Genomic DNA, 9,522 nt, shown 5'->3' on the forward strand with positions numbered 1-9,522 from the left:
TGTAATCAATGTGGTAAAGCCTTTGCAGATCATTGTCATTTTAAAGCACTTGAAACAATGCATGCTGGAAAGAAACTCTTTGAATGTAATCTGTGTAATGAAGCCTTTGTACATTACAGTCATCTTCAAAGGTATACAAGAACACATACTGGAATGAAACCCTATGAATGTAATCAGTGTAGTAAAGTCTTTTCATATCCCAGTTGTCTTCAAGTATATAAAAAGAGACATGCAGGAGAGAAACCTTATTAATGTAACCCATGCAGTAAAGCCTTTCCTTGTAACGGTGATTTTTTCCCCCAAAAGTAATTTTATTCAAATAACTTGACATATCATGTCTTAATTACAAAATCATGATTTTGACATGTGGCAATTTATAAATTAAGTAAATGCGAAATGCTAAGAGATGTGAACAGCTGCTTTTTGTCTCAGGGTTCTGTTTAAGAGTGATGGGACACTCAGGTAATGACTTTATTTTCTCAGTTAACATAACCAGCCCACAGTACAGCATGCAAATCACAAAGTACAAATTCAAGAAGGGAATGTCTTTACTAAGTCACAAAACTTTGGCAAATCAATACAGTACCCGTTAATACAATAAAATACTATTTTTCCTGGAGTCAGAGATTATCTTAGTGATAATTTTCACTCTAAAAGTATCATTTAAATCCAAATCCAAACACTGGTTTCCAACAGGGCAAGTTATTTTATAGAAATTAATGTCATTTGAAATTTTACAATTTCTCTTTTTAAAGGGAGTTCCTCAGGCAGGTGGTTCTTGTTCACTGCCTCAGTCAACTCTTTAGATGTCAGGGCAGCTGGACTGTGTTCTGGTTGGTCCACAGCCAGGTAGTTTTCTTGTACCTAAAAGGCTCTAAGCTTTTCCCTAAGGAGACTCGATCAACATGGCTTTCTTCTAAGTACTTAAACAACAACAGACCAACCCATTAATTGTTCACATGGACACAAGACTCTCCTCTAGTCAGTTCCCTCAAGCACTCCCACCACAGACGATCACTTTGATTTAGAAGCTCTCCATCTTTTGATCAAAAGTCACAGCTTTACCCCAGTTCATTAAAAAAAAATAATAAAATAAAATAAAAGATCTACCTAAAATAGCAGTATCTTTTAAATAACAAATAAATGTGATGTCAGCCTGAAGAGTCCTGGGGGCCCTGTAGCTGCACACCAATTTCCGTTGTCATTTTTCTACTAATACTGCTGCGGCTGGCATTGGTGTCCTTATGCTTCCTCTTGTTGATGCTGTCAATTTTTCAATTTCAGCATTCAGTTTGTGTATCACCCATTCCATTGCTTCTTGGCCTTTGTTAGCGTTGGAAGATATGGTGCTTGCCATGAGTCCTTCAAAGTAGCTGTTGAGGCTGACCCCTTTCACAGTGATGATGGCTTTTTGGGTCAGGACAGTTTTCTCTGAGTCCTGGGGGTGCGGCCTGTGTGTGAGCCTCTCGTCTACGGAGACCATATTTGTAAATGAGATATTAGTGGACTTCAGCTCCATTGTCTTTCTTACCGGGTCAAATTCAGAATGCTCTTGCACGTACGTTTTTGTACTTGCGGAACCAATAAGGGACTTCACAATGGAAGGTAGGCCCCACTCTGTGCTGAGGAGTCTATGGCTGTGCAGCTTTCCAGAGGGATTGACATGTCTAACACATCAACGCCAACCACACTTGGGTTCATGGGGTTTCGGTATTTCTGCATTGCAGCTGTGGTAACCATTTCCCATGGGTGGTCAAAGACGTGCACCGAAGTCGAGATCTTCATGGTGCCAGCCGCCTGCCCAGTGTCCCGCGGCGTCCCAGGACGATGAGGCACATAAGTTCACCGGTCCTGCCCTGTCCTGGCTGGCCGGCCTCACAGCCGTAACAGTGATCTTAAAGTGCATAAAAGAACACATACTGGAGAGAAACCCTATGGATGTAAACGTTGTGATAAAGCCTTTGCTCAAAACAATGTTCTTCAAATGCATGAAAGAACACATACAGGAGAGAAACCATGTGAAAGTAATCAGTGTGGTAAAGCCTTTGCACATCACAATCATCTTCAAAGGCGTACAAGAACACATACTGCAATGGAATCCTACAAATGTAATCCGTGTGGTAAAGAATTTGAACGTCACAGTAAACTTAGAATACATAAAAGAACACATACTAAAGAAGAACCCTACAAGAGTAATACTATTAGTGTATAATTGCTGTCTTAAAGCATGTGAATATAACATTAGATTTTGAAGATCTAAAGAAACTCATACCAAAGGAAATGTGATTACAAAGATTTGGTAAGATCTTTATCCAACACACTTACATTAAGTACACAAGATTTTTGACACACACAGGTGTCAAAAATCTCTTCAAACAGTATTTGGCTTATACCTGCAAATTCACATGGAAGAAAGAATTATGAATTTAAAGGATATGGTAACTAATTTAGATTTCATACTTCAATTACATGAGATAATGAATCCATGTGTAAAAGTTCATGAATGTGTACTAATTCATTTCTGTTGCTCTGATATATCATGTCAATGTGAACATATGAAAGTGGTTAATTGGCCATTGGTTCCAGACTGATACACGGTAAGAATGAAAGTGACATGAAAACAAGTGTCATACATGGCAGCTACAGTAGGAAACTGAACATTCCCATCCTTAATCTGCAACATAAAGCATAAAGTATAAAAGGGAAATGGTAAACTCTTAGACCAACTCACTGTGACATATTTCTTCCCGCAGGGCAGCATTTTCTAAATAATCCCAAATAATACCACAAACTGAACATGATTGATTTCTCTGATGTCAATCCTACATGCTTGCTTTCTGTTACACAAACCAATACATGATGCAGAGAAATTCTGTAAGCATTTAGATTCCTCAATACCTTTGTGACTAGAATTACAGGAGAAAAACATGAGTAAAAATTAGTTTAAGGGTTGTTTTAATTTTAATTATGTGATATCTCTCTGTACTTGTGCATGTTCACTCTTGTTCCCAAGAAGATTAGACCTATGGAACTTCTTGTTGTTTTGATTACTGCAAGTTTTCAAAATCCTGACTTTGTTCCTGGGAATGAGCTTGTATTAAGATACTGCCATGTCTCTAGCCCTGTAAGTATTTTAGAGCTTTTTTTGTCATATTTATATTAGGAAATAGGGAAAAGGTCATAGAAGAGAAAAATCCTTTTCATATAAACATTTGGTAAAACTTTAGACATCACAATTTTCTTCATATTCAAGAAAAAAATCTAACATCCCTTTTTCATTTCTTTGAAGTAAGTAAATTACTAAAAATGTTCACTAAAGACTGATGTGAAGATCACATTATGGCTTCTATTTTGCAACATTTGATGTATAAAGTGGCTATATGTTTGGCAAATCCATTTAGTGAATTTTATTTTGTGGTTCATCTATTCCTTCTGTGACTTTTGTTCATGTTCTATTGTGCTTTCACTTAGTGAGTGGTATTTTTCTGCTGCAATGTATAGAATAATGGTTATCATGTAAGTGGTCTATTTGTATTTAAATATGAGGCAGAATGTGAACATAATTTTCAAGTAAGGATGTCTGTGAAAGGGTGGTGGGTTTTTGCTCCTGGTTTTATTTTTCATAAATTCCCTTGGAATGCTCATTGTTTTCCAGCCTGGCTTGTGTGTCAGTAATTAGTCAAGGATATGTTGAACTCATAATCCTAATTTTTCAGTCTCCTAAGTACAAGTCTAAGTATAGATGATGCACTCCCAACATTTTCTGTATTGTCAAAATTTTTTTAACAATTTTAATGTTAAAATACTTAATAGAGAATATGAAATAAAATTAAATACCTCATGTGTGTATGCAAAGAAACATTTTATTATATGTATTTCCTTGACATTAAGGTTTTCTTTGCAATTTTATCAGTTACTGTTCATTTTTTTCTTATTAAATCACTTTCTCCTTTAGCTCAGGTTTTATTCACACACAATAATTGAGAATTGCTTTGATCATTTAATCCTCACTATGCTGTTGAGGACTGTGATGATAGTCCCACCATTCCTTCTAGTCTGGGTCTTAACCAGTCAGTGAGTAAGAAAAATAAACCAATGAATGAATGTCTTCCAAACTCTGGCATTTCTGGAAACTTACAAGTAAAGAGGGACTTGTGCAATAATTGAGTTGACAGAATAATGTTAATCAGGTTTAGACAGAGCAAAGAAATGGGTGTGCAAGAAAATAGGTGAAAGCTTTTTTGCTATGACAGTAGATGATATCAGCAATGAGTACTGAAGTTATCAGTGCTAGATAGTCAATAATTGTACTGTCTGCCCCTGAATCAAGCAATCAAGAATCTGGTTCAAGAACTGAACTTTCATGAAACCAAATTACTGTAGTTACTCTAGTTGAACCAAAATAGAAGACCTGCATAAAATGGTGTGTTCCTGACTAATAAGACTGTGATTTTCTAGGTATAAGATGTTTAGCCTGAGAGAAAAGGTGTGAGCTTTCCTTGTTGTACTCTAATACAAATCTTTAGTCTCTGCAGCACAGGGCCATAAAGCCTGTTACAATTTTTTAACATAATTTTGGGGATTATCTTTATATTGTTTCCACCAACTATTTCCTGACACAGTAACCAAGTGTTAGGCATTCCAGGCTGGATTTTGCCAGCTCAGTGAGAAGGCAAAAGAAACAGGACAATGAATATTTTAGTTCAGCCCAGGGTTTTTAATGTAGAGTTGCATTGCAGAGGTGCTTGTATGAGAATGGGAATTCATTGTCCACATATTACAACCAGTGATGTTCACAGTACAGAAAGAGAAGAAGCCGTAAAGTTTTCCAGTTTTCTCTGCAGTTTGGGTTGTAATTGTACAATCAGTTAATCAATTATAGGTGATTAATAAATGTCCTGAGTGATCATTTCTTGGGCTCCACAGACTAGATTCCTTGACCAGGAGATTGACATATCTGCACTGAAATGTTAGTTCTGTACCCATGACAAAGATCCAGTTCTCCTGAACAAAGGCCCTTTTAACAGACCTTCATTACTACTTTTGACTTTTCTCCTTCCTAAGGCATGTAGAATCACTTAGCATTAGAGATCAGAGCTCCCCAAAGCACTTTTGGCATCTTTGGTCTCTGTAAAGGATGAAATGCTCAGGATCCCAGTGACACTTCTGGCTGTTAGTTAAGAAAGGAACTGTTTATTTTCTTTGTTTTTTTTTTTTTTTACCGTAAATTGTGTAGTTGATTTTTACCGCCAGTAATTATCAGACCTCCCACTGAAGGTTTAAGCCTAACTTCCATTTTGGGATGGGGCAGTGACTGATGTGTTTTCTTCCAACTGAATTACATTTATCAGGTGGAAGTATTGGGGTACTATGGTGGTATTGTATTCCCCAAAATATTGTGAACCCTAACAAACTTATCTGGGGTCAGAAAACAGAACAGCCACTAGATACCGAGGCTAGAAAATGGTGGCACTCATGCCTTTAATCCTAGCATTAGAGAGGGAGAAATCCATCTAGATCTCTGTGAGGTTTAGGCTACACTGGAAACGGCCAGGCATGGTGGAACATGCCTTTAATCCCAGGAAGCGATGGCGGACAGCAGAAATGTATTTAAGGCATAAGGGACAGGAACTAGAGCAGGTTAAGCTTTTAGGCTTTTGAGCAGCAGTTCAGCTGAGACAGATTCGGATGAGGACACAGAGGTTTCCAGTCTGAGGAAACAGAATCAGCTGAGGAATTGGCAAGGTGGGGTGGCTATGGCTTGTTTTGCTTCTCTGATCTTCCAGCATTCACCTCAATACCTAGCTCCAGGTTTATTCTTATTAACAAGACCTTCTAACAATTAATGCTACAGGGTGCCCTTCCAGAGGGCTACTTGTCAAGACCAAACTCTCACATATAGATGGGAAAGAAATTCCTTTACTGGTGTCTCTCTAACATGCTGCTCAAAGGACCATTGCAGGGTCACAACCAACATTAAGTCCTGTTGTGCTATGAAGACATCATAATTCTACAACAGAAGCATCTCCAGATTTTTGAAAAGAAGTTTTGTGTTAAGGACTCCTATATTGATAGAGGTGGATTTGAACCCTGTCTGTAGTCCCACAGGGCATTGCCCTTCTTATCTGCCTGATTAACCTACCTAAATTCTTTCATTACAGGCCTGCAAGATCACAGAGTTCTATAACTACCAGTCTGAGTCATATAGTGGGCTGTCCATTCCAGTAACAGCAAAAAGATTTGTGTGTGTAAAATGGCTTCCCATTCAGATCTGAAGAGTAGGAACAGTCTACTGTGTACATGGCAGGGGTAACCAGACTAGAAAATACCTAGGTCAGAGAATGATGATTAAGGCAGTGAACTTCAGGGGTCTCCTTTACAAAGAAGGACTGATGGGGCATGGTGACTGTCTTTGTCTTTATTTTTCTATATGTATTATTTCACTCCATGTGAATGAAGACAGACAGAATTGGCGGGTGGCCAGTTTAGGAAGGATAGCTGGAATTACTAAGTATTCAGTTTCCAATTAGAGAACTCTCTTGTGAAAATATTTCCAATCATGATTGACATAGTTACATCAGCTGAGAGATTTGAGACACAGGCCATTGGCTGTAACTCCATGTGTCACATTACAGTATTCATTGGCTAACACTTTCCATTGGACAAAGTCATGTTAATGGCATTACTGAGAAGTATGTAGTGAGCTTCAAAGTCAGTACAGCTAAATGTTCTTCCAATTATGTTTATCATTTAATAAGTCAATTATTGGTATCATTTAAAAATTTATTTTCTTTAAATGTATTTCTACTATGTTTTTCTATTTTTCAATGTTTCCTGATTTAAGAATTTCTTTCCATTTTTCTTAAGTTCTGATTACTTACTTATTTATTTATTTATTTATTTATTTATTTATTTATTTATTTATATCAGTTTAGAGCAGTGGTTCTCAACATTTGGTATCATAACTCCCTTTTGGGGATTAAATGATCCTATCACAGAACTGGCCTGAGGCCACCAGAAAGCAAAGTTATTTATATTACAGTTTGTAAGCGTTGCAAATGTGTAGTTATCAGGTACCATAGAAAATAATTTTATAGATTAGTGGGTCAACAAATCATGGCAAACTGTAATAAAAGGTCAGAGCATTAGGAAGTTTGAGAACCACTGATTTAGATCAATGTCTCTTATAGCTCAGGCTTGTCTCATGCTATACAATTGAGAATTACTTTGAACATCTAAGCCTGCTTGTGTTGCCCAGTGCTGGAAAGACAGTCCTGAAACTCTTTGCAGGCTACACCTTGAATGATTTTTGGGAAGAAAAAATAACCAGTTAATGAGTATCCTCCAAATAATCCAGATTTTATTGTGAATTTACAGATGAAGTGGAACCTGTGTTAGAATTGAGTTCACTGCCTAGCATTAAAGCAAGTGTAGTCACAGCAGATAAAAGGATGGGCAAGAAAGAGCATGAAAGTTTTCTGCTGTGACAGTAATTGATATTTGCAGGGCTGTGTGGAGGGTCTGATCTGTTGTTCCACCTGCCTGAGAACCTGAGTTTGAACCCCCAGCACCTACAAAAAAACAAATCGTGAAAAGCCATGGGATCATCAAACCCACACAAGCAATATGGGACAATAAAAGACCCTGCAAGATGTTAGTTCCCTGATACCCTGTCACAAAAAGAAGACACTCTCACTTGGCCAGACAAGTTGCAGTGTGAGGAGCATGGCTTCAGGATATTCCTGCAATGTACTGTCTTCTTGTCCCATTATTGCAAACTTGAAAACCTAGCTGGGAGGGTTCTCCCCGCTCTTGAGAACTAGAAGAAAGGAATGTGCCAAACAAGGTGAATGTCACCAGCAAGCCCTCAGATGGGGTGGGGCCTTAAAATTCCCTACCTATTTGACATACTGGCACTCAGTCCCTCGAGAACTGGAAAATGTGGGCTTACTCAAAATGGCAGGCAGGGCATCTTAAAGAGGAACTTCTGGTAAGTTGGCAGGTATCCATGATCCAGCATCATGGACCAGCAATGCAATGTGTCCAAGGTCAATGTGAATTCTCACACAGGCCCTGAGGAGAAACAAGAGCCCAGGATGCATATAGGGTTTGTGCTGGGGTCCTCAGGACTCAAAGGCAGGATGCAGCCTAGGGGTGTGTGTGGCTAGCGAACCTGAATCTTCCTATTCAATGACATGTAGTTTTCTCTGTGCATTTGCAGCATGTGACTCAGTGGGAGTTGCCTGGAAAAAGTACCTTACATTCCCTGCAAAACTCTCTGCCTGTTTTTTCTTCTCTGCAAAGTGACTGGATTGGTTGGTGTCACCTTTAGGAGCTAACTCCTCTTATTAAACTTCATGTCTCTTGTGCATACCCTTTGGTTTTATGCAGCTCTCACTCCTCTGTCTCCTGCCCTGCAATTCTGAGCATGAAACTAGCCTTTTCATGCATGCTGAATAAGTTTCCACCATAGAGCCACATCCCCAACCAGGAATCAAGTATGCTTCTTGCACAAAGCACAAGCCTCTAGCTTTGACCTCTTTCTTGGGCAAAACTATTTCTCAAGTCTAGCCAGTGACAAAAGAGGTCAGGTGGAACTCAAGACTCCTGGTTTAATTCCCTCCCTGACTAAAGACCATGAAGTTGTGGCTTCCCTTCCTTCATCTTTCTGGAGTGATACGTATTAGTTAGATGGGTCCAACATTTCACCAAGTAAGAACTGATTATGCCAAGTGCTTGGCAGCCAAGATCTCTGTGTGCATCAGAGAGACAGCTACTGTCCCTTTACATGGAAAAAATGAAATTTCTGATATCCAGGCACTCACATTGACAGGTGTCTTGGGTTATCATAGAGAAAGAATTGGAGACAAAAAGAATGAGGCTTGGAATTAGGGGAGTCCATTATGATTCCTCAGAATAGGTTACTGGCACCCGGCCAAACCTAGAAAACCTTGTCAGTGAAGAACCCATGATGACAAGAGCAGAGACCCCATCACTCTGCTCTTTGGGACACTAGCTGTGTTCCCTGCTTTTGTTTGTCTCATCTGTCTTTTCAGTCTGTCTCCAGGAGAATGTTTTTGTTCTTAGTTCACAAAATGGATTCAGGCAGGGGCTGGCTTTGGAAATGAATCCCTAGATTTCTAAAACCAAGAATTTGGATGGAAGGCAAGACTCATGTTTTAGCTCTTAGTACATGCAAGACACAGGCATCCCCAGCACACCAAGAGAGCAAAATGACAAGTCTTTGAAGCCAAGCCCTCTACAATAGCATTTAATTGTGACATTTGGTGTGGCATCTTCCTTTGCTCCATATTATACCTTGTCCATCCTCTGATATTGTAGTGTCTCTGGCTTTTATCATTAAAAGAGTGGTGACCAAAGATGATGACAGGTTGTGTCATGTTGAGTGGGCCACAGCATTTTCCCTTGATAGCACCAATCTGGTCCTCAGAGAACGTTTGGCTTCTGAGACTTTTCCATTTGGAAGTTTGTCTTCTTGACACAGAAATTGGCCTATTGAGG

The 9,522-nt window shown here is 38.9% G+C and overlaps 1 pseudogene; it reads right to left on the reverse strand.

The window, feature by feature from the left end:
- Positions 1-1,201: 1,201 nt before the first annotated feature.
- Positions 1,202-1,843, reverse strand: LOC131901017 (PRELI domain containing protein 3B-like; annotated as a pseudogene).
- Positions 1,844-9,522: the final 7,679 nt, after the last annotated feature.

The sequence above is a fragment of the Peromyscus eremicus genome, unplaced genomic scaffold (assembly GCF_949786415.1).
Source record: "Peromyscus eremicus unplaced genomic scaffold, PerEre_H2_v1 PerEre#2#chrX_unloc_1, whole genome shotgun sequence".
Taxonomy (NCBI): domain Eukaryota; kingdom Metazoa; phylum Chordata; class Mammalia; order Rodentia; family Cricetidae; genus Peromyscus; species Peromyscus eremicus.